General features: G+C 40.3%; 1 protein-coding gene across 2 annotated transcripts in view; it reads right to left on the bottom strand.

Annotated features, from left to right (window-relative positions):
* Nucleotides 1–21,039, bottom strand: part of CREB5 (cAMP responsive element binding protein 5) — a 359,760-nt gene extending 338,721 nt beyond the window's left edge. The window contains exon 1 of one of the 2 annotated variants that reach the window (XM_032773789.2): nt 20,962–21,039. The gene's annotated coding sequence lies outside the window, so the exon portion shown is untranslated. The remainder of the gene's footprint in view (nt 1–20,961) is intronic. The other variant, XM_032773790.1, reaches the window with a different exon arrangement.
* Between the last annotated feature and the right edge of the window lie 3,698 nt (nt 21,040–24,737).

The raw sequence follows: 24,737 nt of genomic DNA, 5'->3' as shown, positions 1-24,737 counted from the left end.
CCTGGCACCCACTTCCTGGGAGCCGCAGTAAGCGCCACTGGGACCTCGCACCCCAAACCCCCTCCTGCACCCCAACCCCCTGCCCAAGCCCAGAGTCCCCTCCTGCACCTAAACTCCCCCCTGGATCCCGCACTTCCCCCACCCGCTCCAGCCCAGAGCCCTTTGCTACACGCCAAACCCCTCATCCTCAGCCCCACTCCAGAGCCCGCACCCCCTTCCCGCACCCCAGCCCTCTGCCCCAGCCCAATGAAAGTGAGTGAAGGTGGAGGAGATCGAGCAATGGAGGGAGGGAGATGGAGCAAGTGGGGGCCAGGCCTTGAAGAAGGGGTGGGGCAGGGGGCAGGCATTCAATTTTCTGCAATTAAAAAGTTGGCAACCCTAACTAGTTTGTGTGGTACTGATGTGGCTCTTAAACCTCTTACTGATATGGCTCTTAAACCTCTGTCAGGTAAAACTGATTTAAGTTTTCTTCAAAGGCCTTTTCTACACTAAAGGGAACAGTCTATCTAAGCTACGCAATTTGAGTTACGACGTAGCTTAAATCTACTTATTGCAGAGTTCACACTATGCAACGTCAACAAGAAGTGCTCTCCCGCTGACTCTCCTTACTCTTCTCAATCAGGTGCAGTACAGGAGTCAATGGGAGAGCGGTCAGCGGTTGATTTAGTGGCTTTTCACTAGACCCGCTAAATCGACCACCAATGCATAGATCGCCACAGTGTTGATCCTCCAGTAAGTATAGACAAGCCCTAAGAAAGGCGTATGATAGCAGTTGACTCCCTGAGATCAATCATAGGTTGAAGAATACGGACAGAAATGGACATTGTTTCAAATCTCCCATCCAACTTTGTTTTCTAAGAATAAGGGGGAATATTTTGACAACTTGTAATTAAGCTTCAGTCAGCTACTTTGTATGTCTGTTGTTAGGTTGTTGACTTTTTTCCCTTTATGCCAGTGTTGCTCAAACCGGGGTCGCCACTTGTGTAGGGAAAGCCCCTGGTGGGCCGGGCCAGTTTGTTTACCTGTCCCGTTCACAGGTACAGCCGATCGCAGCTGCCACTGGCCGCAATTCGCTGCTCCAGGCCAATGGGGGAAGCAGTGCAGGCTGAGCGACTTACTGGCCACTGCTTCCAGCAGCCCCCATTGGCCTGCAGCAGTGAACTGCAGCCAGTGGGAGCCACGATCAGCCGGACCTGCAGATGGGGCAGGTAAACAAACTGGCCCGGCCCACCAGGGGCTTTCCCTGCACAAGCGGTGACCCCAGTTTGAGAAACACTGCTTTATACAGATATTTGAAAGGCACACAGCATTTAACATAAATTCTAAGCATACAAACATGAAAGAGTCAGGCAGAAGATACAATAAAAGCAGCAAAGAGTCCTGTGGCACCTTATAAACTAACAGACGTATTGGAGCATGAGCTTTCGTGGGTGAATACCCACTTCGTCAGATACAATAAGTAATTGATAGGGGAATACAAATCAGCACTCTCCATTGATAAAACTCAAGGTTAAGATTTTTTCAAAGTAATCTAAGGGATGTTTCATTAATTTTTAAATGGAAGGTGTGTGACTAAGTCCCCTAGGCCATTTTAAAAATATAAATTTAGAAATCTCTGTGCATTCCACTAAGTCTCCTGGACTGTTCCTTAGCCTTTATTAAATATTTTGGTTTTGAGAGAAACATATACCCCACTCTCTTTTAAATTTCAAACATTATCCATGCCAACAAGGTCAAATACTTTCCTGGTACAGATTATTAGAGTTACTTATTTGACATGGTGTGTGACTTCACAATCTTTGTACTTCAGGATCACAGAACAAGACAAATTCTGCATCATTAATCAAGTGAAAAAAGTTACATGAATATTTCCAGTTCATTTATGTTCTTCATTTTTGAAACAATGTCTAGAAGACTTCAGCATATTCTGAATAGTAAAAAAATAGTCATATAGCTCAGTGGGTCTCAACCAGGGGTCTGCGGCCCCCTGCGGGGGGGGCCACGAGCAGGTTTCAGGGGGTCCATCAATCAGGGCCAGCATCAGACTCACTGAGGCCCAGGGCAGAAAGCCAAAGCTCCATTACATGGGGCCAAAGCTCAAGTCCTTGAGCCCCACCACCTGGGGCTGAAGCTGAAGCCTGAGCAGCTTAGCTTCATGGGGCTCCCTGTGGCATGGGGCCCCAGGCAATTTCCCTGTTTGCTACCCCTTAATGCCTGCCCTGGCTTTCATATGCAGAAAATCTGTTTTTATAGAATGCTGGGAGGGGGGGCCTCAGAAAGAAAAAGGTTGAGAATCTCTGATATAGCTGACGTAATGAAGCTACAGCACCAAAACCCAACACTGATTATGAAGTACATGCTGTATGATCCATTTAACAGTAACTTAATTACGGGGCCACCCAGAGGATTCAGGGGACCTGGGGCAAAGCAGAGGAGCTGTGGCGCTTGTACTCACCTGGCGGCGGTCCGGGTCTTTGGCGGCATTTCAGCGCCAGGGGGCCGTTCAGTCGCTCCACGTCTTCAGCAGCACTGAAGGGCCCTCCCACCGCCAAAATTCTGCCAAAGAGCTGGACAACCACCGGGCCACGGCTCGTGGGGCCCCTGCGGGGCCCGGGGCAAATTGCCCCGCTTGCACACACACCCCCCAGGCGGCCCTGCTTAATTAAGACATAATAGGCCCAAGCCTGATCCCACTGAAGTCAATGACAAAACTCCCATAGTGTCCAGTGGGAGCAGGAATGATCCGTGGCCTCTGAAGAGAAACAGCCTGCAGCTCTCTTGTGAAAGTAGTGACCACTTTTCCAGGGTAACAGAAATCATTCATCTGAATGAGTATTTCCTTCTTTGCACTATAGGCGTTTCTGAAATATATTGTACCTAGTGCTGCAAGAACTTCTGCAGAAGTCTCCTAATAATGCCTGCCCTTTATTGAAACTGACCTCATTTCACCTTGTTAAAAGCAGTATGAGGCAATTAATAGATCATGTCAAAGGTTAACCTCCGGAGATATAAGATAAAGGTGTCCAGAGAAATACCAAAAAAAAGGGGTGCTGACAAGGAAACAGAGAGGATTATGATTAGGAAGTGTGAATAAACTAAAGTTTCAAACATATTCAGTGTTTTGTTAGAAATGTTGAAGTATGGGAAAATATTCTATGTACATACTACTCAAAACATTTATATTAAATGTAACTAAAATGGGGATATTAAATACTTTACCAATTTTGTAATGTGAACTGCAACAAATGTTATTACCATTTTAATAACAGAATACACATATCTCCAAAACCCCTCCAAGCATAGGCACCCACCAGCAGCTCCCTGTGGCCCCGCCCCCTTGCTCCAGCTCACCTCCGCCTCCATCTCCTCTGCGAGAGCGCTGCCGCGTCCCGCTTTTCCCCCCTCCCTCCCAGCGCCTGCGCTGCAAAACAGCTGATTCGCAGGGCAGGGAGGGAGAGGGGAATGTGGCGCACTGGAGAAGAGGCGAGGCCGGGGTGGAGATTTGGGGAAGGGATCTAATAGGAGCAGAGAGGGGGCGGAGTTAGGGCAGGGACTTTGGGGATGGGGTTGGAATGGGGGCGGGGCCAGGGTGGGGCTGGAAAGGCGGGCAGGGCCAGGGGTGGGAAAGAGGCAGGGGCACCCACGGCGCGGAGAAAGTTGGCATCTATGCCTCCAAGATCATGTCTTGCTCACCACTGGATCAAAACTGAGACTAAAGTCCCCAGAGCAAATTAAGATTTTTCCCCTATAAAATGGTAGATTCCTATAACTTGCTTTTAGCCCACCACGCTGAGCAGGACCATATACATCTAGACCATCCCTGAAAGGTGTTTGTCTAACCCATTCTTAAAAACCTCCCATGACAGGGATTCTACAACCTCCTTGGAAGCTTATTCTGGTTCTAACTACCTTTACAGTTAGAAAGTTTTTCCTAATATCTAACCTAAATCTCCATTGGTGCAGATTAAGCACCTATTACTGGTCTACCAGTGCACAGGAAGAACAATTAATCACTGTCCTCTTATAACAGCCCTTAAAATATGAAGACTGACATCTGGTCCCCCTTTCAGTTTTCTTTCACAAAACTAAACACACCTAATTTTTTAAAAGACTTTTCCTCATAGGTGTGGTTTCCTAAACCTATAATTTTCTGCTCTCCTCTGGATCTTTCCAGTTTGTTCACTCATTTCCTAGAGTGTAGCACTCAGAACTGGACACAGTACCCAGCTGAGCTCACCAGTGCCAAGAGTGGAAATTAGCTCCGATGTCTTAAATCGACACTCCTGTTATATACTCCACTATATAGCCTCTCGCAACTGCATCTACATTATTGACTCATATTCAATTTGTGATCACTATAAACCCCAGATCCTTTTCCGCAGACTACTATCTAACCAGTTATTCTCCATTTATAGTTGTGCATTGATTTTTCCTTCCAGGTGAAGTACTTTGTATTTCTCTTTGCATTTGTCTTTGTATTTGTATTTGACCAATTCTGCAATTTGTCACGGTCATTTTAAATTCTAATCCTGTACTCCAAAGTACTTGCAATCTGATGGGTGTCATCTGCAAATTATATAACAAACTCTCCACTCCATTATCCAAGTCATTAATGAAAATATTGACTAGTACCAGACCCCAGGACAGTATTCTGCAGGACCCTACTAAATACACCCTTCCAGTTTGACAGCATAAGAACATAAGAACAGCCGTACCAGGTCAAATCAAAGGTCCATCTAGCCCAGTATCTGTCTACCGACAGTGGCCAATGCCAGGTGCCCCAGAGGAGTGAAGACAACAGGCAATGATCAAGTGATCTCTCTCCTGCCACCCATCTCCATCCTCTGATGAACAGAGGCAGGAACACCATTCTTTACCCTCCTGGCTAATTGCCATTTATGGACTTAGCCACCATGAATTTATCCAGTTCCCTTTTAAATATTATATATCCAGCCTTCACAACTCCTCAGGTAAGAGTTCCACAATTGATTGTGCGCTGTGTGAAGAAGAACTTCCTTTTATTTGTTTTAAACCTGCTACCTATTAATTTCATTTGGTGGCCCCCTAGTTCTTGTATATGGGAATAAGTAAATAACTTTTCCTTATCCACTTTCTCCACATCACTCATGATTTTATTATACCTCTATCATCCCCCTTAGTCTCCTCTTTCCAAGCTGAAGAGGCCTAGCCTCTTTAATCTTTCCTCGTATTGGAACCCCTCCAAACCCTAATCATTTTAGTTGCCTTTTCTGAACCTTTTCTAGTTCTAGAATATCTTTTTTGAGGTGAGGAGACCACATCTGTACACGGTATTGAGATGTGGGCGTACCATGGATTTATATAAGGGCAATAATATATTCTCAGACTTATTCTCTATCCCTTTAATGATTCCTAACATCCTGTTTGCTTTTTGACTGCCTCTGCGCACTGCGTGGACATCTTCAAAGAACTATCCCCGATGATGCCAAGATCTTTTTCCTGACTCGTTGTAGCTAAATTAGCCCCCATCATATTGTATGTATAGTTGGGGTTATTTTTCCAATGTGCATACTTTACATTTAACCACATTAAATTTCATTTGCCATTTTGTTGCCCAATCACTTAGTTTTGTGAGATCTGTTTGGAGTTCTTCACATCTGCTTTGTCTTAACTACTTGAGTAGTTTAGTATCATCTGCAAACTTTGCCACCTCACTATCTACCCTTTCTCCAGATCATTTATGAATAAATTTAATAGGATTGGTCCTAGGACTGACCCTTGGGGAACACCACTAGTTACCCTTCTCCATTCTGAGAACTTACCATTAATTCCTACCCTTTGTTCCCTGTCTTTTAACTAGTTCTATCCATGAAAGGACCTTCCCTTTTACCCATGACAGCTTAATTTACATAAGAGCCTTGGTGCGGGACTTTGTCAAAGGCTTTCTGGAATCTAAGTACACTATGTCCACGGATCCCCCTTGTCCACTATGTTTGTTGACCTCTTCAAAGAACTCTAATAGATTAGTAAGACACGATTTCCCTTTACAGAACACGTTGACTATTGCTAAACAGTTTATCTTTTCTATGTGTCTGACAATTTTATCTTAACTATTGTTTCGACTAATTTGCCCGGTACTGACATTAGACTTACTGGTCTGTAATTGCCGGGATCACCTCGAGAGCCCTTTTTAAATATTGGCGTTACATTAGCTAACTTAAAGTCATTGGGTACCGAAGCCGATTTAAAGACAGGTTACAACCTTAATTAATACTTCCGCAACTTCACATTTGAGTTCTTCAGAACTCTTGGGCGAATGCCATCTGGTCCCGGTGACTTGTTAATGTTGAGTTTATCAATTAATTCCAAACCTCCTCTAGTGACACTTCAATCTGTGACAGTTCCTCAGATTTGTCACCTACAAAAGCCGGCTCAGGTTTGGGAATCTCCCTAAACCTCAGCATGAAGACTGAAGCAAAGAATCCATTAGTTTCTCCGCAATGACTTTATCGTCTTTAAGCGCTCCTTTGTATTTCGATCGTCAAGGGGCCCCACTGGTTGCGTAGCAGGCTTCCTGCTTCTGATGTACTTAAAAAAACATTTTATTATTACCTTTGAGTTTTTGGCTAGCCGTTCTTCAAACTCCTTTGGCTTTTCTTATTACACTCTTGCACTTAAGTTGGCAGTGTTTGTGCTCCTTTCTATTTGCCTCAAGGATTTGACTTCCACTTTTTAAAGGAAGTCTTTTTATCTCACTGCTTCTTTTACATGGTTGTTAAGCCACGGTGGCTCTTTTTTAGTTCTTTTACTGTGTTTCTTAATTTGAGGTATACTTGAAATTGGGCCTCTTATTGGTGTCTTTAAAAAGGGCCCATGCAACTTGCAGGGATTTCACTTTAGTCACTGTACCTTTAACTTTTGTTTAACTAACCCCTCATTTTGTATAGTTCCCTCTTTTGAAATTAAATGCCATATTGTGTGGCTGTTGAGGTGTTCTTCCCCCACAGGATGTTGATGCTATTGTATTAGGTCACTATTTCCAAGCGGTCCGCTATAGTTACCTCTTGGACCAGCTCCTGCACTCCATCAGGATATAAATCTAGAGTTGCCTCTCCCCTGTGGGTTCCCGTACCAGCTGCTCCATGAAGCAGTCATTTAATGTATTGAGAAATTTTATCTCTGCATTTTGTCCTGAAGTGAAATGTTCCCAGTCAATATGGGAGAAGGATAATTGAAATCCCCCACTATTATTGGGTTCTTAATTTTGAAAGCATCTCTAATTTCCCTTAGTATTTCATCATCACTATTACTGTCCTGGTCAGGTGGTCGATAACTGATCCCTAATGTTATATTTTTATTAGAGCATGAAATTTCTATCCATAGCAATTCTATGGAACATGTAGGTTCAAATGAAGTAAAAATCTTAAGTGAATCCACATTTTCTTTCACATATAGTGCCATATGTGACAGCAAACTATTGATAACTACTATTTGAGTATCGTCTTTCAACCAGTTATGTACTTCTAGTACTTTCATGTAGACATTTCCCTAGTTTGTTTATGAGAATGTTAGTAGGGACTGTGTCAGAAGCCATACTAGAATCAAAATATAGCATGTCTACAACTTCCCCCAACTCCATTAAGCTAGTAATGGAAGGTAGTTCCCTCCTGCCCCAACCTTGGGGACAATCATAGAAAAACATAGGGGATCTTCTGGAGACACAGGGCCTCCATATCAACAGAGGGCCCACCTCTGCTCTCTCCACCTTACAATCAGCATAATTTCAGTGATGCTTTCACCTGTCTTGCACTACCCATCACCATACATACTCACTCCAATAGGATTATGTAATGCAGAAGGGGCAACAAAAAGGTAATGCAGCCTGAATTCCTCTAGACAGATTATTTGTGCAGCTTGGTAAGGCCTGCCCTTTGTCTTCCCCCTGAAGCCCACAGCTCTAGCTACATCCCCAATCACAGATCATTATCCCTGTCCAGTGCTGTCCATGACATTCAACTCAGGAATGGACAGTGGTAAAGAGAAAGCCTGCATTAAAGGTAGGAGATCCTGTTTGAGATGTTAATATGGATGGGCAAGAGGGGAGAGAAACTGCGAAAGCCTTTACATTTAGAGATCATATCATGTTCACCTCACAAATGCATATTGAGTGTGACAAGCAGGATTTGGCTCTAGCACTGTACATTATCAGCAGGGCCAGCTCTAGGGTTTCTGCTGCCCCAAGCAGCAAAAAGAAAAAAAAAATTAAAAAAAAGCCGTGATCGCGATCTGCAGCTCTACTGCCGCTGCTTCAGTCTTCAGCGGCAGTTCGGCAGCGGGTCCTTCACTTCAAGAGGGAGTGACGGACCCGCTGCCGAATTGCCGCCGAAGACCCGGACGTGCCGCCCTTCACCGTTGGCCGCCCCAAGCAGCTGCTTGCTGGGCTGGTGCCTGCAGCCGGTCCTGATTATCAGAGGGTTGCTGGTGGGCACTGGAATGTTCATATTGTTTTTATTTGTTTGTTTTTTAAGACAGATGTAATACTAAAGCAGGTGTGTTGGGAAAAGGCTACTCAATTATCAAAAAAAGTGACATACCTTTTAGCACATTCACTTAACTATTTTAAAAACAATCATTTATGGCTTGCTATTGTTTCTGTAGTAAGTTGAATATTTTAGGCCCTCATCCTGAGAATTATTCCCTGTAAGTGCAGGGGTCTACAGAGGCAAAAAATTTTCCAGGATTACAGCCTTGGTTTTGCCCTTCAGTAACAGAAGTGTTATAAAGAATATTTTACAACATATAGCCTACATTTGAGACATGGAACTGCCCATCTTTGTGTAAGAGTGGTGGATACAAATAAGAAATTTATTTGAAGGCCTGCAGTGCTGTGAGAAGAGACTATACAAGCAACACATAGAGCAGTGGCTCTCAACCTTTCCAGACTACTGTACCCTTTTCAGGAGTCTGATTTGTCTTGTGTATCCCAAGTTTCACCTCATTTAAAAACGACTTGCTTACAAAATCAGACCTAAAAATACAAAAGTGTCACAGCACACTTGTCAAAGTTCCTTCCCCACTCTGAACTTTAGGGTACAAATGTGGGGACCTGCATGGACACTTCTAAACTTAATTACTAGCTTAGATCTGGTAACTCTGCCACCATCCAGAAATTTCAGTGTATGGATCACTTCTTGTCCCCTCCTCCCCCAAAAATCTTCCCTCTGGGCAGCCTTGAAGAGGCTTTCACAATTCCTGGTGAAATAAAGTCAAACCTTGGATCTTAAAACAAAGAGAAATTAACCATCCCCCTCTTTTCCCCCCAACCAATCCCTGGTGAGTCCAGATCCATCCCCCTGGATCTTAAAACAAGGAAAATCAATCAGGTTCTTAAAAGAAGCTTTTAATTAAGAAAGAAAAGTAAAAAATCACCTCTGTAAAATCAGGAGGAAAATACTTTACAGGGTAATCAGATTCATATAGCCAGAGGAACCCCTCTAGCCTTAGGTTCAAGTTACAGCAAGCAGAGGTAAATCCTCAGGAAAAAGGGACATTTCAGTTGAGAAGAAACAAAAATAAAACTACTCGCCTTACAATTTGAAACAGAGAAACTTATTCAGAAAGATTTGGAGAACCTGGATCGATGTCTGGTCCTCTTAGTCCAAGAGCGAACAGCATCCAAAACAAGAGCACAAACAAGACTTCTCCCCAAGATTTGAAAGTATTTGTCCCCTTATTGGCCTTGGTCAGGTGTCAGCCAGGTTTACTAGCTTCTTAACCTTTACAGGTAAAAGAGGCATTAACCCTTAACTATCTGTTTATGACAAACTATTACAAACTGCTTACTTTCTCATTTTACCATGTAATTATAAATAATCAATTGGAATATATTTGTACTTACATTCAGTGTATAGTAATATAGAGCAGTATAAACATGTCATTGTCTGTATGAAATTGGAGTTTTGTACTGATCACTAGGTGCTTTTTTATGTAGCCTGTTGAAAATAGGCAAATATCCAGTTGAAGGTTGATGTTCCCGGAAGACATCACTACCGCACCCTGGTTGAGAGCCACTGACGGAGAGGGTGCTCTATTAAGAAGGATGCACTAGCAGGGACCATGTCCTCTGCAGTACACTGGTCTAAATTTAACAGCAAGGTATCCTAGCTTCTATGGAATATTGGCAATGTATCTTGCAGCACAAGAGAATTACCTGAAAATGTCACAGAGAATCACAAACAGATTTTGTATTTCTATTTTCATCTTCAATCACTATAAAGTGACTGTAATATCCCTTGCACTAGGTATTTTGAATTTAATTTCCATATTAATCTTAAAGTTTGGAAAGTTTTTCAATGTGTTACCTAACTTTTCAATACACATGCAAGATTTTGTATTGACAATGCATAATGAAGTTGTGGAGGCAGCTAAGCAGAGACGGCTGGAACTTTGGCATCCACAAAAAGATGCATTCGGTATTTTGGACAGATGTTCATTTTCATCTTGTGGCATTAGGTAGATGTACTTTTTCTTTCCAAGCTTGTCCCAGAGAGGAGGAAGTGACTTGAAATGTAGGAATAAAGGGTCTTGATCTCCATGTTTCTCATCCTACTATCTTTTCACAAGAACTATCCACCCAACAATGCTCTCATGCCCAAGCTATATCCTACTACAATGAATAAGAACATGGTGAATATTCTGCAGTAATGAGCTGAGAAAAACATTTAAATGTCATAATTAGGTTTCAAAACTATCGCACACTCAGATGACTAGTGCAGCTGACTCCTCTCAGATCAACACTATTTTGAAAAGCTCACTTTAAAACCACATGGGGTAAGAAATTATGCTCTCTCAATTTCATTGGTGTAAAATAGAAGCTATTCAAGTCAGTGATGTTACTCTTGATTATACCTACATGAGTAGGAAGTGGAATTCAGGCCTTTATTTCTCAAATAAAAGCATTGGTCAAATACTGTTCTCTCAGCTAAATCACTGTAAGTCTAAACAACTCTTTCAAGTGGAAGTTATCTTAGATTTCACCAGCATAGCAGAAACTAGAATATGTTATTGCTTATAGTCAGCCATCTGTTTTCTTCTTTGCTTAGACTGGAGCTGAAATTAATGTGGATGTTTGGAGCAAACAACATCCCTGCAAATTATATAGTGACTTCTCGTGTAAAAACTTGTTTTTTTCACAACCACCATCACTGTACCTAAGCAAGCATGCTCTGAGAAAATGCATTTTAGTCAACTGCAAGAGCCAGCAGGGGACAAACAACATGCGCTTAAATAGGCTTTAAAAACATTTTGGCAAGGAATAATAGGATGATTATTATTAATATCATTTAATCTGAAGACTTTCCCATCAGTTTCATTATGAGTCCTAAAAACTCTTTGCAGTATCCTCTTACAAAGAAAATACGCACAAGTTAACCTACTGTGTGCAGTTTGCTAACCACTATAGGCCGACCTCAGCTGGTTCCATTTCATTTAGCCCAGTGGAGCCCACGATTTACAATAGCGAAATTGCCACTTATGTTAAAATTTTCTCATCTTGATCTGTCATCGGAGCTCAAGGTCAAGGTTGCTTCAGCACCCGGTCACTTTTCAACCATCATTTGATTGTCACTTGCTGTGTAACTATTTTTTATTTTACTTAGCTGCACCTAGCATGTAGTAAACTTCTTTGCGGTGCTGGGCATAATGGTGAGAGATACAATAGAGAAAAGCATTCCTTTAGAAGTGTGAAAAAATCTTGCCACCAATCAAAATATTATAAGTCCATGGGGCTTCTGGAAAGTGAACTAATATTCCGAATAAGAAAATGTTAGGCCCTATCCTCATCTTGCTTAACCTGTTTTCACACAAATATGATTGTATTGAAGTCAATAGAGCTTTCCCCCAATTCACAATGGTGTAATTAAGAGCAAAATCAGCACCAGTGTTAAGAGTCAAATTCTTCGCCTACATTTAACTGAAAAACCTAGTGGGATTTTTGTATATGTTATACAAGCCTGAGGCCAGAGTGGTGACTGTCAGGGCCAGTGTAAGTAAATGGAGCACCTACACATAAAACTTGTGAGAAGAAGAGATAGAGTGGAAGGCATATGAATTGAGCACAAAAGAAAGTATTCTCAATATTTCCCTCTCCCCAGACACAGTAAGAGTTGTCACAATAGGAGAGCTGTACAAACATGTTTATTTAGAAGAAACAGACATCCTCAACTTGATGACTCAGCTTTTGCTTTAGTAACAGGATTTGCACAAGCACACAACTGACAAATTGATACACCGCATTCAGAATATACTCCATGAATCTGATTCTCCTCTCACAAGAGAAACTCCAGTGTAACTTCTTTGCTTTCAGCAGAGTTGCTCCTGATTTATATCAGTGTGAGAGAACACTTTTAGGCCCTATTATGATTAATATTTTTGGTTTCCACCGTAACAAAAGTATCTTTAGACTTTTATAGATCTTCATTTGATCCTTTCTTTCTAGTTTCACGTCATTTAGAAAACATGTGTGTCATTTAGAGGTCCCTTTCAAGGATGTTTCCAAAATATTAAAAATATTCTTTTCCGTCACTTTCTCCAATAATGCTTTGGACACCTGAAATTAAAATCTTCTTCCTTGCTAAATCTTTTTTCTCTCCATCTCATGTGAACACACTAGTTTATTAAGGCAGGCGAATGCAAGACAGATCAGAATTTTAAAAAGTTGGTCTAGTTTTGATCTTCCTAACCTTTTAATCTGTTCTTTTAACCCTTTTCTACTGCCTATCCATTTAAAATAATATACACTGGATATGTATGTGTGTGTGTGTGTGTGTGTGTGTGTGTGCACGTGCACATGCGTGTCTTTAGAAACATAGTGATGGGGGCAAAAGAGTAATAATTCCCCAGTTTGTTTTTTTAAAGCATAAAAATATTAAATTTAAGCCTTGCTAGTCTTGCTGGAAGATTACCTGGACAGCAAGGGAAGTCTCTGGAGAAGTCAATGTTGAGAACAGAATTTGTGGGAATGTTGAATCTTTAAACCAAGATTAATTTTCTCTCCAACGTTCATTAAACATTGAAGTTAAATGGTTAAAGGTTCACAGCAACAAAAAAAAAGTTCTAAACAATTGGACTAAAAATCCTTTCCCCTCTCTACTGCTCAGCTTTCACTTTTTTGCTATATCTTAATTTTGCTATGTCTCCAGTCACCATAGATTGTTCCAAGGTAGATAAAATTTGAGTTTCTAATATACAAAACCATTCTATACTGTTTATATCTAAACACACACATTTATTCTATATATACACATAAGCACACATATGTATATATCCATATCCACTTTTACAGGTCCACCTTAAGGGCCTGCACCTACTGCCATTTGAGTTTAGTGACAATTACGCCCATTGACTTCACTGGGACAGATCTGATTGACTAAAAATAATTCTGAGTGGTGACTATAAATATACCATGATTTGCTACTCACAATTTATGAGCTTCATCACTTAATATAAATATTACTTAACATTATAATTATATAGTTGCAGTAAACACTGAAGTGTGAATAATGGTGTGCTAATTCACACCTCATTGCACTAATGGCAATTGGTTTTCTAACCTCAGTGCCTAACACACACACTGTGAATTAACAACATTAATACAATAATTCACACCTTGGAGTGTCTTGCTGCTTAATTAGGTCAAATACTGTTATATAGATATGTAACTGCCCAAACACAACACGTCTGTAATCTAAAGCTGAAAAGTGATCTAAAATGCTCACTTACAAACATTTTAAGGGGGAAAAAGTAGCAGGTGCAATATGGACAAAATATATATACTAGCTAGCAGTTTACTTGAGTACTCCAGGCAATGCCTCAGTTTAGCTAATCCTGCTATAGCCACTTCATGCAACATATCCTCAGCCTAATCTTAAATTCCATGTATTGAGCTACAGAGACCCCTGTGCTGAATGTTTCATATTAGCTACCATTACTCAAGTCTTGCCAGTCAGGTATTGAAGAACAAAAATCTGGGAACTGCTGGCCCCTCTTTATTTCTGACATTAGTCAAATGATTTTCTAAGTACTTGTGAACAGCTACAAAGGAGCGGCTATAAATGACGCCATATCACACACCCTGTGCAGTGGTGGCGTCCATGAGCCTACATTGCAACAGGTAAAAAGGTTGCTACTGTCAAACTGTAGGGAAAAGATTTTTCAAATTATTTAAATAATTTCCCTGAAGCATTCTGTTTCCTACCGAATAAAACGCACATAAAAAAATACGTCGCTGAGCCAACCAGAGTAACCTCAGTACCATGGACTGACCGTTTGGAAACTTCAAACATAAGTAATCATTGAGATCACCCAGATCACTCCACTGAAATGGAGTGCACCAGCAATACAAAGTCATTGGGAAGGAAAGGAATTGAAATGGAAGGCAGATGAGGACGGTAGTATTAGAAAACATTACTTGCAGAAGACAGCAAAGAAATGGAAAAGAAAACAATTATTATTTAAAGTGTATTCAGATGTAAGAAATTGAATACATATTAAGGGGTGATCATCAAATGGCCAAAGTATGCATAAAAACACCAAACGGTTGAATTCCTTGGGTTCCCAGGACTCCCACTGAAATCAATGGGAGTTTTGGGTGCCCAAGGAAAGCAAAATAAGGCCCTTATTCTGTTAAAGTTATTACAGCATTTGTGGATTGTTTTCTTTTTGAAACTGAAATTCCCTTACTCTTGCCTCTCTCTTTGGGCCTCCTCTCTAAGGGCATTCTAGTAATTTTTAATCAGTCTATTGGAGTCCCCTTACTATGAAGGATTATATTGTCACATCCTAAGATCACCTTGAGCAGAATGCTGCCACAATAGCAAGTCCTAATTAACTCAAAATATAAGATTCTAAACAGGAAAATTAAACAAACACTAGTAAGTATAACATTCTGAAATATTTATTTTGAAGCATGTGGGGGATTGACTCCTTGAGTGGATTCTCAAAAACGAAGACAGAAACAAAAACCAAAGCATAACAGCTAGTAAGCTAAGGAAACTGTACTAAGCTTTGAATGTTTTACTTTGAAAATCCTAGAGTCCAGTAAAATCCTTAGTCAATCTCCCCTTGTTTATAAAACAGTATTTGGTATCACCATCTTGAAATTTACAAAACAGATATAGCCATGTCTCTTTCTAAAATCTCTAAATCCAGATTTGCAGCTGCAGTTCCCATTAATGAAGCTTTGATGGGTAACAGAAAAAATGCTGAATGCCAATATTTTTAATTATACAGTAAAATAACTTTAGTGAAAAGACTAGGCACGCTATTATTTTAAAAGTGCCAGAGTTACTACTTTAACCAGTGCCGTGGTATAGGTAAATGATCAATGTACAAACAAAATAATTACTTGGCTCAAACAACATACCACAGTATTTTTGCTTCAGAAAGTGTTCTTACAACAACAACAATTACTTATACATTGAGTATATCAGTGCGTATACCTACATTTATTTCTACAGCAATGTAATTTTTGAGACGTTCACAGAAATATATTCATATTATACATAGGTATGTAAAATTGTACCACAAATCTGTAAAAGTACTGATTTTATTCCTGTAACATGGTTAATATTCAAATTAGACAAGGAAAAAAATTGAGATAATTGTTTTATCTACCTTAAAGAACAATCTTTTAAATATTTTAAATTGATGTAACAACGCAATTTGTAGTAAGAGCAAAAAGTGTGCTGAAGGCTAAGGCTAAAAGTTACTAAAAGCTAAAGTTGCATTAATGTTGTGACTGTTTATTATAATAATGTTTTTAAAATGCAGAAAAATAAAGAACTCTTCAAGTACATCTCTAACAAAGAACTACTTGCCTGTATCTTATAGAATTTACTACATTTTTCTTTGCAATCAAACTTTCTCAGAGACAAGCAGCACAGGTTACATGACATATAGCACTTTCTCAGAGAAAAACAACCTGCAGAAATCATGTGTTGGGATACAACAGAATGGTCACCAGGACAACTAGCCGATTGATCAGCCGTGACAATATCACTTATGACCGAGTCAAAGTCAGCAAGAGTATGACTCTCAAAAACGTTTTCAATGATTCCACTAAAAGATGATACCAGCTTATTGTGATGAAAGTTTATATGTGAAAAGTTAGCCCAAACAAAATTAAGTCAGCTAAATACAAGTTCATTTAGTCAACACAGAAACAGAGCTGTACGCATAGCTGAAAGACCTGTTGCTCTCTATCATTAACGGGTCCATGTCTCAAGCAACTCCGTCGATTGAGAGGCATATATATGTAATAAATGGTTAAACCTAAATTCTACCTGGTCTCTACTTGAGAAAAATTCCCATTTTGTTAAACTAGAGACCACATGATACAGACCTGAGTAACGGAACACTACTTTAAATAGGTGGCAATTTTATTATGTTATTCCAAAAAATAAAGCAAAATTAATTTCATGTATACAGAGGGTTAGTCCAAAAAAAGTTCATTTGGACTAAAATAAAGCTTTACTTTAAAGGTGGCCAATCCATAAACAGAAGGTTTATTAATAAATCAAAGCAACAGGTCTGCAGAAAATCCAGCAGGTTGCTAACTAGAAAAAGAAATACAAATTGACAGATTTCTAGGGAAAAGATCTTTGACCAAAAGAGAGTGTAGTCAAAAGATGGGCAACAATACCACACTGAATAGTTGGAGATATACAAATCTTGCCTGGGGTCCCAGAAGGAAGTAAAAAGTGTCTTAAAAATTGCCCTGTTAATAGTTAAGGGCCAAATCCTCCTGCAAAACTCCCACTGATATCCATAAGGGTTTGCCTGAGTGACGACAGAAGAATTGGGCCCTAAGAATTGTCTCAAGTCAATGCAAGGTCCATTGTTATTGGAATGAACTCTAACTCTTACGGACGCAGTATCACACGAAAGATCCCTCTGAAGGATAAAGAACAACCTTAGGATATTTCAGGGTATTTCAAAGCCTCTTCTAAACTACAGAGAGCAAATTAATACCAAATTTGAACACATGGAGCCAAATCTTCCTCCCTTTATTCATGCAAGTAGCCCCACTGCATCGTAAGGTGGACAGGGTTATGGATACAACCTCTTCCCATTTTACCTTCACTTTTAGTAGTAATACTTTTTTTTCTTCCCTTTCTTTTCCTGTAGGTTAAATAAAGAGATCAGACCTTCCCCTGTTCTGAGAGTTGGGTTTCTGTAAAACAGCCTATATTATCAATTGATTTTTATTTGGTTCTCTTTGTTTGGTTCTTCATACGAGTTAAAAAAAAATCTACTTTTGTTTCCAAATCTTAAACCTCTAGAATAAACGGCATCCAATATTCAATAGTCCAAGGCAAGGCTTATTGTCCTTCCACATAGACCAAGTTACTTCCAACCTTATGTCAAGAATATCAAGAAATTTCTTTGTCTTTAGAAAGAAATCTCTTCATCACATAAAATATTATCTGACCTCTCATAATTGTCCAATTAAAGTTACAATAAATAGACAATTTCAGTTTGTTCCATTCAAATGTTTAGTATTTCTATTTCCTATCCCATGGTAAACATGTACATGAAAACATTTAAGTTTTGGAAGTCTGATGGTCCAGACATAAAGACAGCAGAAACATTACAGATTCTATGGACAGTACTAGACACTAATTCTTTACAAAACATGCATGAACAAAGCCGACATTATCGTTTTCTTATCAATAGTTAAAGATCACTTAGTCAATTAACAGGAAAATAAGAGACTTCTTACCATTATCTGTAGAGTAAAATCAGGAATGAGTTGTTTTGTTCAGTCAACTTTTCTCTCCTAGTGACCCTTTCTGGTTTTTAAAGCTGTGTTTGCCAGTGATAGCCAGGAAAGAGGTGTCAATGTGTATTTCTATATGTTTGTATTTAAGACCATCAGAATCTTATTTTATTGAACCAATAGAAGACAGATCTCGCACTTTACTATCACAGTTCCAACCAAGAGCTAACCCCCAGGTAGTTGTATTTGCCTCTAACAGTTTCTTTTTGTAAACTAATTTTTCCAGTAGCCTTTAACTCAATTAGATTAACTGACATGGAAAATGTGACTAAAAACTTGTAGAACTGTCTAGCCTCCAACCCAGTACAAAATCAACTTTGTAGTAAGTGCTGAAGGACATCTAGCAAGCAGCAACTTGCTCAGTTTATAATCCTGAACTATATATTCACAGAGAACAGTACTACGCCATCTAGTTAGCTGACAGTAGGCTTCACTCTCTACATTAGAAGTGGATACCTTAAAATACAGGGCACTGGCACTGGAGAATTTTCAGTTTCTTTAAATAAATATCACTACTGGGATAATCCACATCCAGTGGATATGGGAAAATTTAGCTTATAATAGCAGAGTGACCTTCTACATCTAACTTTGATTTACAAGATAAAAGCAACTTTTAAATTAAAGAGGCTTTCTGCTAATAGAGTTTATTATTCCAGAGACAGGAATGATTTTCCTCGAAAGTTGTCCCTGTGTGCATGCCTATTATCTTCGTTTTTCTCCTTCTACTAATGAGCATTTATCTAAAGAGCCTGTTAATCCTCTGATGTGTGCTTCTGGTCAGAGGTAACAGTTTGAATAAAACCACTAATCACTTATCACTAATCACTGATCGTTAACCACACTTTTCTCTAGTGCTTTGCAACCTGCACTGCTCCCTTTAGGACTAAGGAGTAACAAATTAGAAGTTTAACATTTTAAAAGTATTTTTAACATAGTAATGCTGACTTCATCCAAAGACATTTTTCTACAGAAAATTTTAAAAAAAATTCTACCAAAGTGCATGTACTTCAGAACAAATTCCCACAAACTGTGTCAGAGTATACATTTTCTTTCATTTTGTTCGCACCCTGTAAATCTAGAAACAATTTATTTAAAAAAAAATTTACAGTTGGTTTCTGGATGATTTCTACATGACAGTTTCTTAGAAGAAAGTTTTTCCTCCACTGTTATTTGACACATTGGATTTTCACCAAATGACCGGGCAAAGAAACTTTGGTGCAATTCAATGGATTAGAAGAAGAGTTATCTTTGAAATGTATGGTCTCAAGGAAAACCCAAGAATCCTATTGTCCTTTGGTCTAACCTCTGTTATCATCTGTCTGTATATTGTCTCCTACTGACAAAATACAGAAATCCTCTGGCCATGCTGTTTTAAGTAAGTACTATTTAAGCATTTTAATTGTAAAAGACACACATATGGACATTCATTTTATTTTATTGCTATCCATGTCTTTGAGCCATTTTTTTTCTTTCAGACTGTAACATTTATAATAAACCCTGGAGATGACAGCTTACTCATCATGCCTGGACATAAATAAGAGAAAAGGCAGAGTTTAGCAGGTATCCCCCTTATATTTCAGCAGCTCTTATAATTCTGGAAGAACAAAACTTAACTAAAGAGAGGGAGAGAGAAACCTAAACAAGAGGAGGCATAAAGGAGATATGCACTGAACTGGGGGGGAGGAGAGGATGTAAAAACGATGTGCTTAGCCAGTTGGATTGTAAAAGGGAGAGTTGCTGTGTCAGCATTTCTAACCCCCCGAACCCTACAGTATCTAAGGCTGTTAATCAAACACTTACTAGTCTGCAGAATGACGTAATGGACCACTATCCAGCCTTATTCCCAGAGATATGTCAGAAGGGGTGTGGGGGGGGAGACAACCAAACATAGCGATGCAGACACCTAACAACGAAATATACACACAGCCCACTCTACCCCTGAGCCTTAACAATAGGCATCATGTGGGGACTGGATATGAGGAAGGGGAAGGAAGGAGAGGGGGGCGATCAGTTTGTTGTGCAGTTACCAATACAAGTCCATATCAGAAACAACACATACACATGAACCAGCAACTTGTAGGCAGCTGAGCCTCCGGTACTCTGGCCTAAGAAGCCTCTTCCAAAACTTAAATCAAAGTTGCAGCGATTGAAATCAAGTTCAGTTAAGAAGAAAGCGAAAGCTTCAAGAAGGGAGGGGGGACTTTGAGAGGAAGTCCAGCAGCCAAAGAGCTGTCATTTCAGCAGCAGCGGCAAGACAAGATGTTATGCCGAAAAGAAATAAGGCAAAGGGTGGGGGGGAAGCATTAACCTTCCACTTTCGTGTCTAGTTTTAAAAAATCCTCTCCCGGAAGAGTTTAAACAAGAATTACAATTTATTTGCAACAATATTTACCTACACGCTCCCTGCAGACAGCGGAGATGGCAGCAGCAGCTACATCTCATCTTCGACACACATGCATACACAAGCACACGGTCGCGGCAGCATACTAATGACTTTGCTAGCTCTTGTTTCAACACACACACACACACACACAGAGTTTCAAAACTTTCCAACTTTTTGGTCGGTGTGCTGAATTGAGGAATCTCAAAGTTGCTCCCCTCGCCGCCTTTCCGCTCCCTCCGACTGCGCTTAGCGTAGCTTCAACAACTTTTCCGGTCCCCCCGCCACCCCCCGATTCCTGTTACACCCTCGCTCAGTCATTTGGAGGAGTGAGAGGGAGCGATGCACACACACTCTCGTTCATAAAGCCATCTTCACAGAAGCATCCCACTGATCAAACATCGCAGCCACTAAACCGCCTCTCGGAACTGGAGCGGGGGATCTCAAATAGTTACTATCATTACAGTTAAACTGAAAAACTAACAGCCGTTTATCACAGTCCCCGGAGCAGTCTCAGGGTTAGTAACAGAAATTGTTCACTAGTCCAAAAAAACTGCCACAAAACAAACCCCTTTGCAATTCATGAGATTTCTCCCTCCTCACTTTAGATCCTTCCCCCCCTCTGCTCCCCAGTTAATTCACACATACTCCCCGTCCCTAGATCAGTCCCGTGCACATAAGTACTTTAAAGCGTCCAGAAAGCGAGGGTTTAAATGCACTGAAAAGTGAGTTTCAGAAAGTCAGATCAGTATTTAGAGGAACTTACCAAACAAGTGTAGAAGGGAAAGGACCAGCAGCTTGGGTGAAGGAACCACGTTGGACTGAGAGAAGGTTACAATACGTTCTATTTAGAGAAGCATTACATCACCCTCGGTGACGTCACGTGGGATTCCTGAACTTCTAAATCATTGCGGTCCCTGTTCAGGGGGAGAGTGGAGTGGTAGGCGTGTCCGAGGGGCGAGTCCTCTCCGGGCCCCGCCCCAGCCTGCCAGCCAGCCAGCCAGCCACAGTAGAAGGGGCGGATGGAGGGGGAGGGTAGTGCAAAGCAGGAACAGCGCAAGCAACAGCTTGCAGAGCTGGATGTGACAGGACTGACATTAGGCGTGTGTGAGTCAGCTTGGAAAAAATCTTCTGCTCTATGGATTTCGGGAGGAAGCAGGGAGAAGTCCAAAGAGGCGGGTTCCCTAGGCTATATTGATTTGCAGGGGCTGGGCAGGGACTGTTTCCCAAACTGGATGGGTTGGTCTCCATTCAACCAAGTGTGGCACAGGGCAAGATCCGTTCCAGTCTGCTGAATAAACTCCGGCGCTGCTAGTATATGTGTATAGGCTGATGGACCCAAGGAAGCAAACACTGAACCTCCTTTGGGAATTAATCTCTCTCTCTCTAAAGAGCTGAGCTAAACCCCTAAATCTGATCACCCCACTACTTTTGAGGGGAATGGGGATTACTAGGGGGATTTTAGTTCCCACATCCAATTAATTCATCCCTAGATTGTATTGGTACATGTTACTACTTTTCTTACAAAAGGGGTTTATAATAGGAATTTTATTAACATACTGTTCTTCGTAGAAGTGATATAGTTAGCGAGATCAGAAGTTACAGCAAGAGAGAAAAAAGAACAGGAGTACTTGTGGCACCTTATAACAAATTTATTTGAGCATAAGCTTTCGTGGCCTACAGCCCACTGCATGGGATGCACAGAATGGAACACATGGTAAGAAGAGAGTTATACATACAGAGAACATGAAAAGGTGGAAGTATCCATACCAACTGTAAGAGGCTAATTAATTAAGAGAGACTATTATCAGCAGGGGAGAAAAACTTTTGAAGTGATAATCAAGATGGCCCATTTTAGTCTTGCACATGCAGCATTAAAGGGACACCAGCAGGGAAAAACAAACAAACAAAGAAAAATAAGTGCATTGCCTTGCCTACCTTACAGCTACCATACTACCACACAGACCACCACCACTGACTCCAGCGGGCTTTGGGTCAGGCCCTTAGTGTCTGCACGGGGAAGAAGGATGACTGAAGAAAATGAATGGGAGTCAGGAGATCGATTCTATTCCTGATTCTGTTATAGACACCCTGTGTTACTTTAGGCAAATCAGTTGAAAGTGAGTCTATAGAAAGGTTCTTAGCTGTAGTTCTGTGATGATAGTACCTTATCTATTCACAAGGTGTTATGTATTAAGCATCAATGTGATCGGCACCATACAAGATGTACAAATACAGTCTTGGCCCCAATGCTACAAACAGTAGCATGTGTGTGATTTTTAGTCCCGGGAGCCAACTGGACTAGTCCTGGGAGTAAAGTTACGCACATGTAGGGCTTAGCCCCTGCACCTCTAGGCTTGGCAATTCATTGCCTTGGCACCTCTTTTGCAATCACTTCATTGATCCCAGATACTAAGTATTATTCATACTGGTGGTTAGCATTGTATCCTTCTAGTCATCTGGAGATATGATTGACTCTGCTACCTTTTGAACATGCTACACGGTGCTTTGAATAAGTGTCTGAGCTCAACCCTTTCCCTTGCTGGAGTTTGATTAATAACTCAACAATAAAATATAAACCTCAGCCTAAACTTTCTCCACAAGCCTGGGTTCCTAGAGCAAACTAACTACCCATGTTTTAGTTTCCTGTAGCCCAAACAGACACTCTCACCCTCTGTATATCATGGCTGGAGCTAACTGGAGGAACCTGCTGTTATGAGTCAGCAATAATTACTCAGAATCTTGATGCAAGCTTTTAGCACCAGAGCCTAGGGTGATGCAAAATAAATGCTCCACATATCTACACAACTGTTTAATAATTACTGTCCTCAACTTTTAACCAGTATTTTATATAGGGTTTAAAGCCCATAGAAAGAAACAGAGGTCCTGATGATGGACTTTGAGTTAGTTTAGCTATTTAGGATAGGGATGAAGGAACTGTACGCAGTATAGTTTGTATTCATTTTGTCAGGAATTATTCTTGGAAATTGATAAATAAGCCTATGTTTATAAAATACCTTTCATTCTAAGTGTTCCCAGTTCATATTACAAACTATAAATAGAATCACTTCACTCACAATTGCAGCTACTTCTGGGTGAAATATGGCAGTTATTTAACAGAGCACAGGAATGCTGTACAGTTAAGGCCATATATCAGGACCAATGCATGTTTGGGGGCAGGGCGGGAGAGACAAAGCTGTACTTTCCTTTTATCAATCAGGAACTGCTGTGTCATCATACAATTGATATCATAACATTCTGGGAAATGTTCTTCCATGTCACTGGACTCATGTCAAATTTTTTGGTTGGCATTTGGTATTTTCCATGTGCTCAGTTCTTGTGCCTGATGCTATAGCAGCACCTGGCAGCAGGGAGTAACAACTGCTGGCAAAGTCCCGCTCAGTCCCTGTAGTCCCAGCTTGGAACATGCTCAGTGCAGATGGAATCATCAGCAAATTTAGAAACTCTACCAGGTTTCTACTGAGTATGAGTGAATTGCAATTTTTAGAGGCTAATAACTTGGCCAAATGGCAAAAGGCACAAACCCCTGATACCAGGAGGTCCATCCTGTCAAATTTCAAGTCCCTGCTCCAAACTATGGAGGTGCTAAACCTACTCAGCTAAACAGTTGTAGGATTAGTTGGAGTTTTTTTTAAATGAGGGCAAAATAATTTATGTAATGTCATTCTCAGAAATGGTAGAACCATTTTAGCTGAAACTTTCCAGAGAAATTCAGCCTAAGGCAGACACCCAGCATAGAAAATTTCAGCCAAAACAGTTAACGTGAAAATAGGGCCTTATAATGGGAACTGTTGAGTACCCTTAAACAAGGAGGTACTACTCACTCAATCTATACTACTATGCTGCTGTTTCATAAATCATAGCAGGTATAAAACAACCCAGTCCTTTCCAGTTTTTTTCTCATAAGATTTTATTAAATGATTATGTATAAATTAATTTTTGTCTATCCTTGAAAGTATGAAAGTGTCTTTTAAAACATTTTTACATCTGTTTTGTGTTTTCCTGTGAATGGTGTTAAGATTACTTGTATTAATGTACAAGGGAGAAGGAAAAGATAGAGGTGAAAACCCCACAATCCAGAGTGGGAAAGGAGTAAAAGAATAAAGAGAAGCTTAATGAAAATGAAAAGTAGTCAGTTTTGCAGTATGCTGAGATGAATTGGGATTACACTCAATGGGAAAGGTAAAGGACAGTAGTGCTGTTTCAGAAAACACTCAAAATCTTAGTCATTCCAGTAAAATCAATGGTAAGTATAAAGTAAAGGTATTACAATAATTATACGAGTTTTGTGGGTTGAAAATCCGTTTTCACTAAGACATTGATGTCACATAAAATTAATATTTAGTGCTGTCTTACTTAGTTTCATATTTTACATACCTGTTCTTCTCATAACATCATTAAATTTGTGGTTAAGAAAGGTGGTGCCAATGCTGAGTGTTACTCTCATCATTTCTGGCATTTACGATCACCTTGTGACGGGTACTTCACTAGAATCTCAGCAGCTTTTAACCCAATCGAACA

This window comes from Chelonoidis abingdonii, chromosome 2, assembly GCF_003597395.2.
Source record: "Chelonoidis abingdonii isolate Lonesome George chromosome 2, CheloAbing_2.0, whole genome shotgun sequence".
In the NCBI taxonomy this organism is placed as follows: Eukaryota; Metazoa; Chordata; order Testudines; family Testudinidae; genus Chelonoidis; species Chelonoidis abingdonii.
The sequence above is the reverse complement of the archived record's forward strand: the minus strand, read 5'-3'. Positions and strand labels throughout refer to the sequence as shown.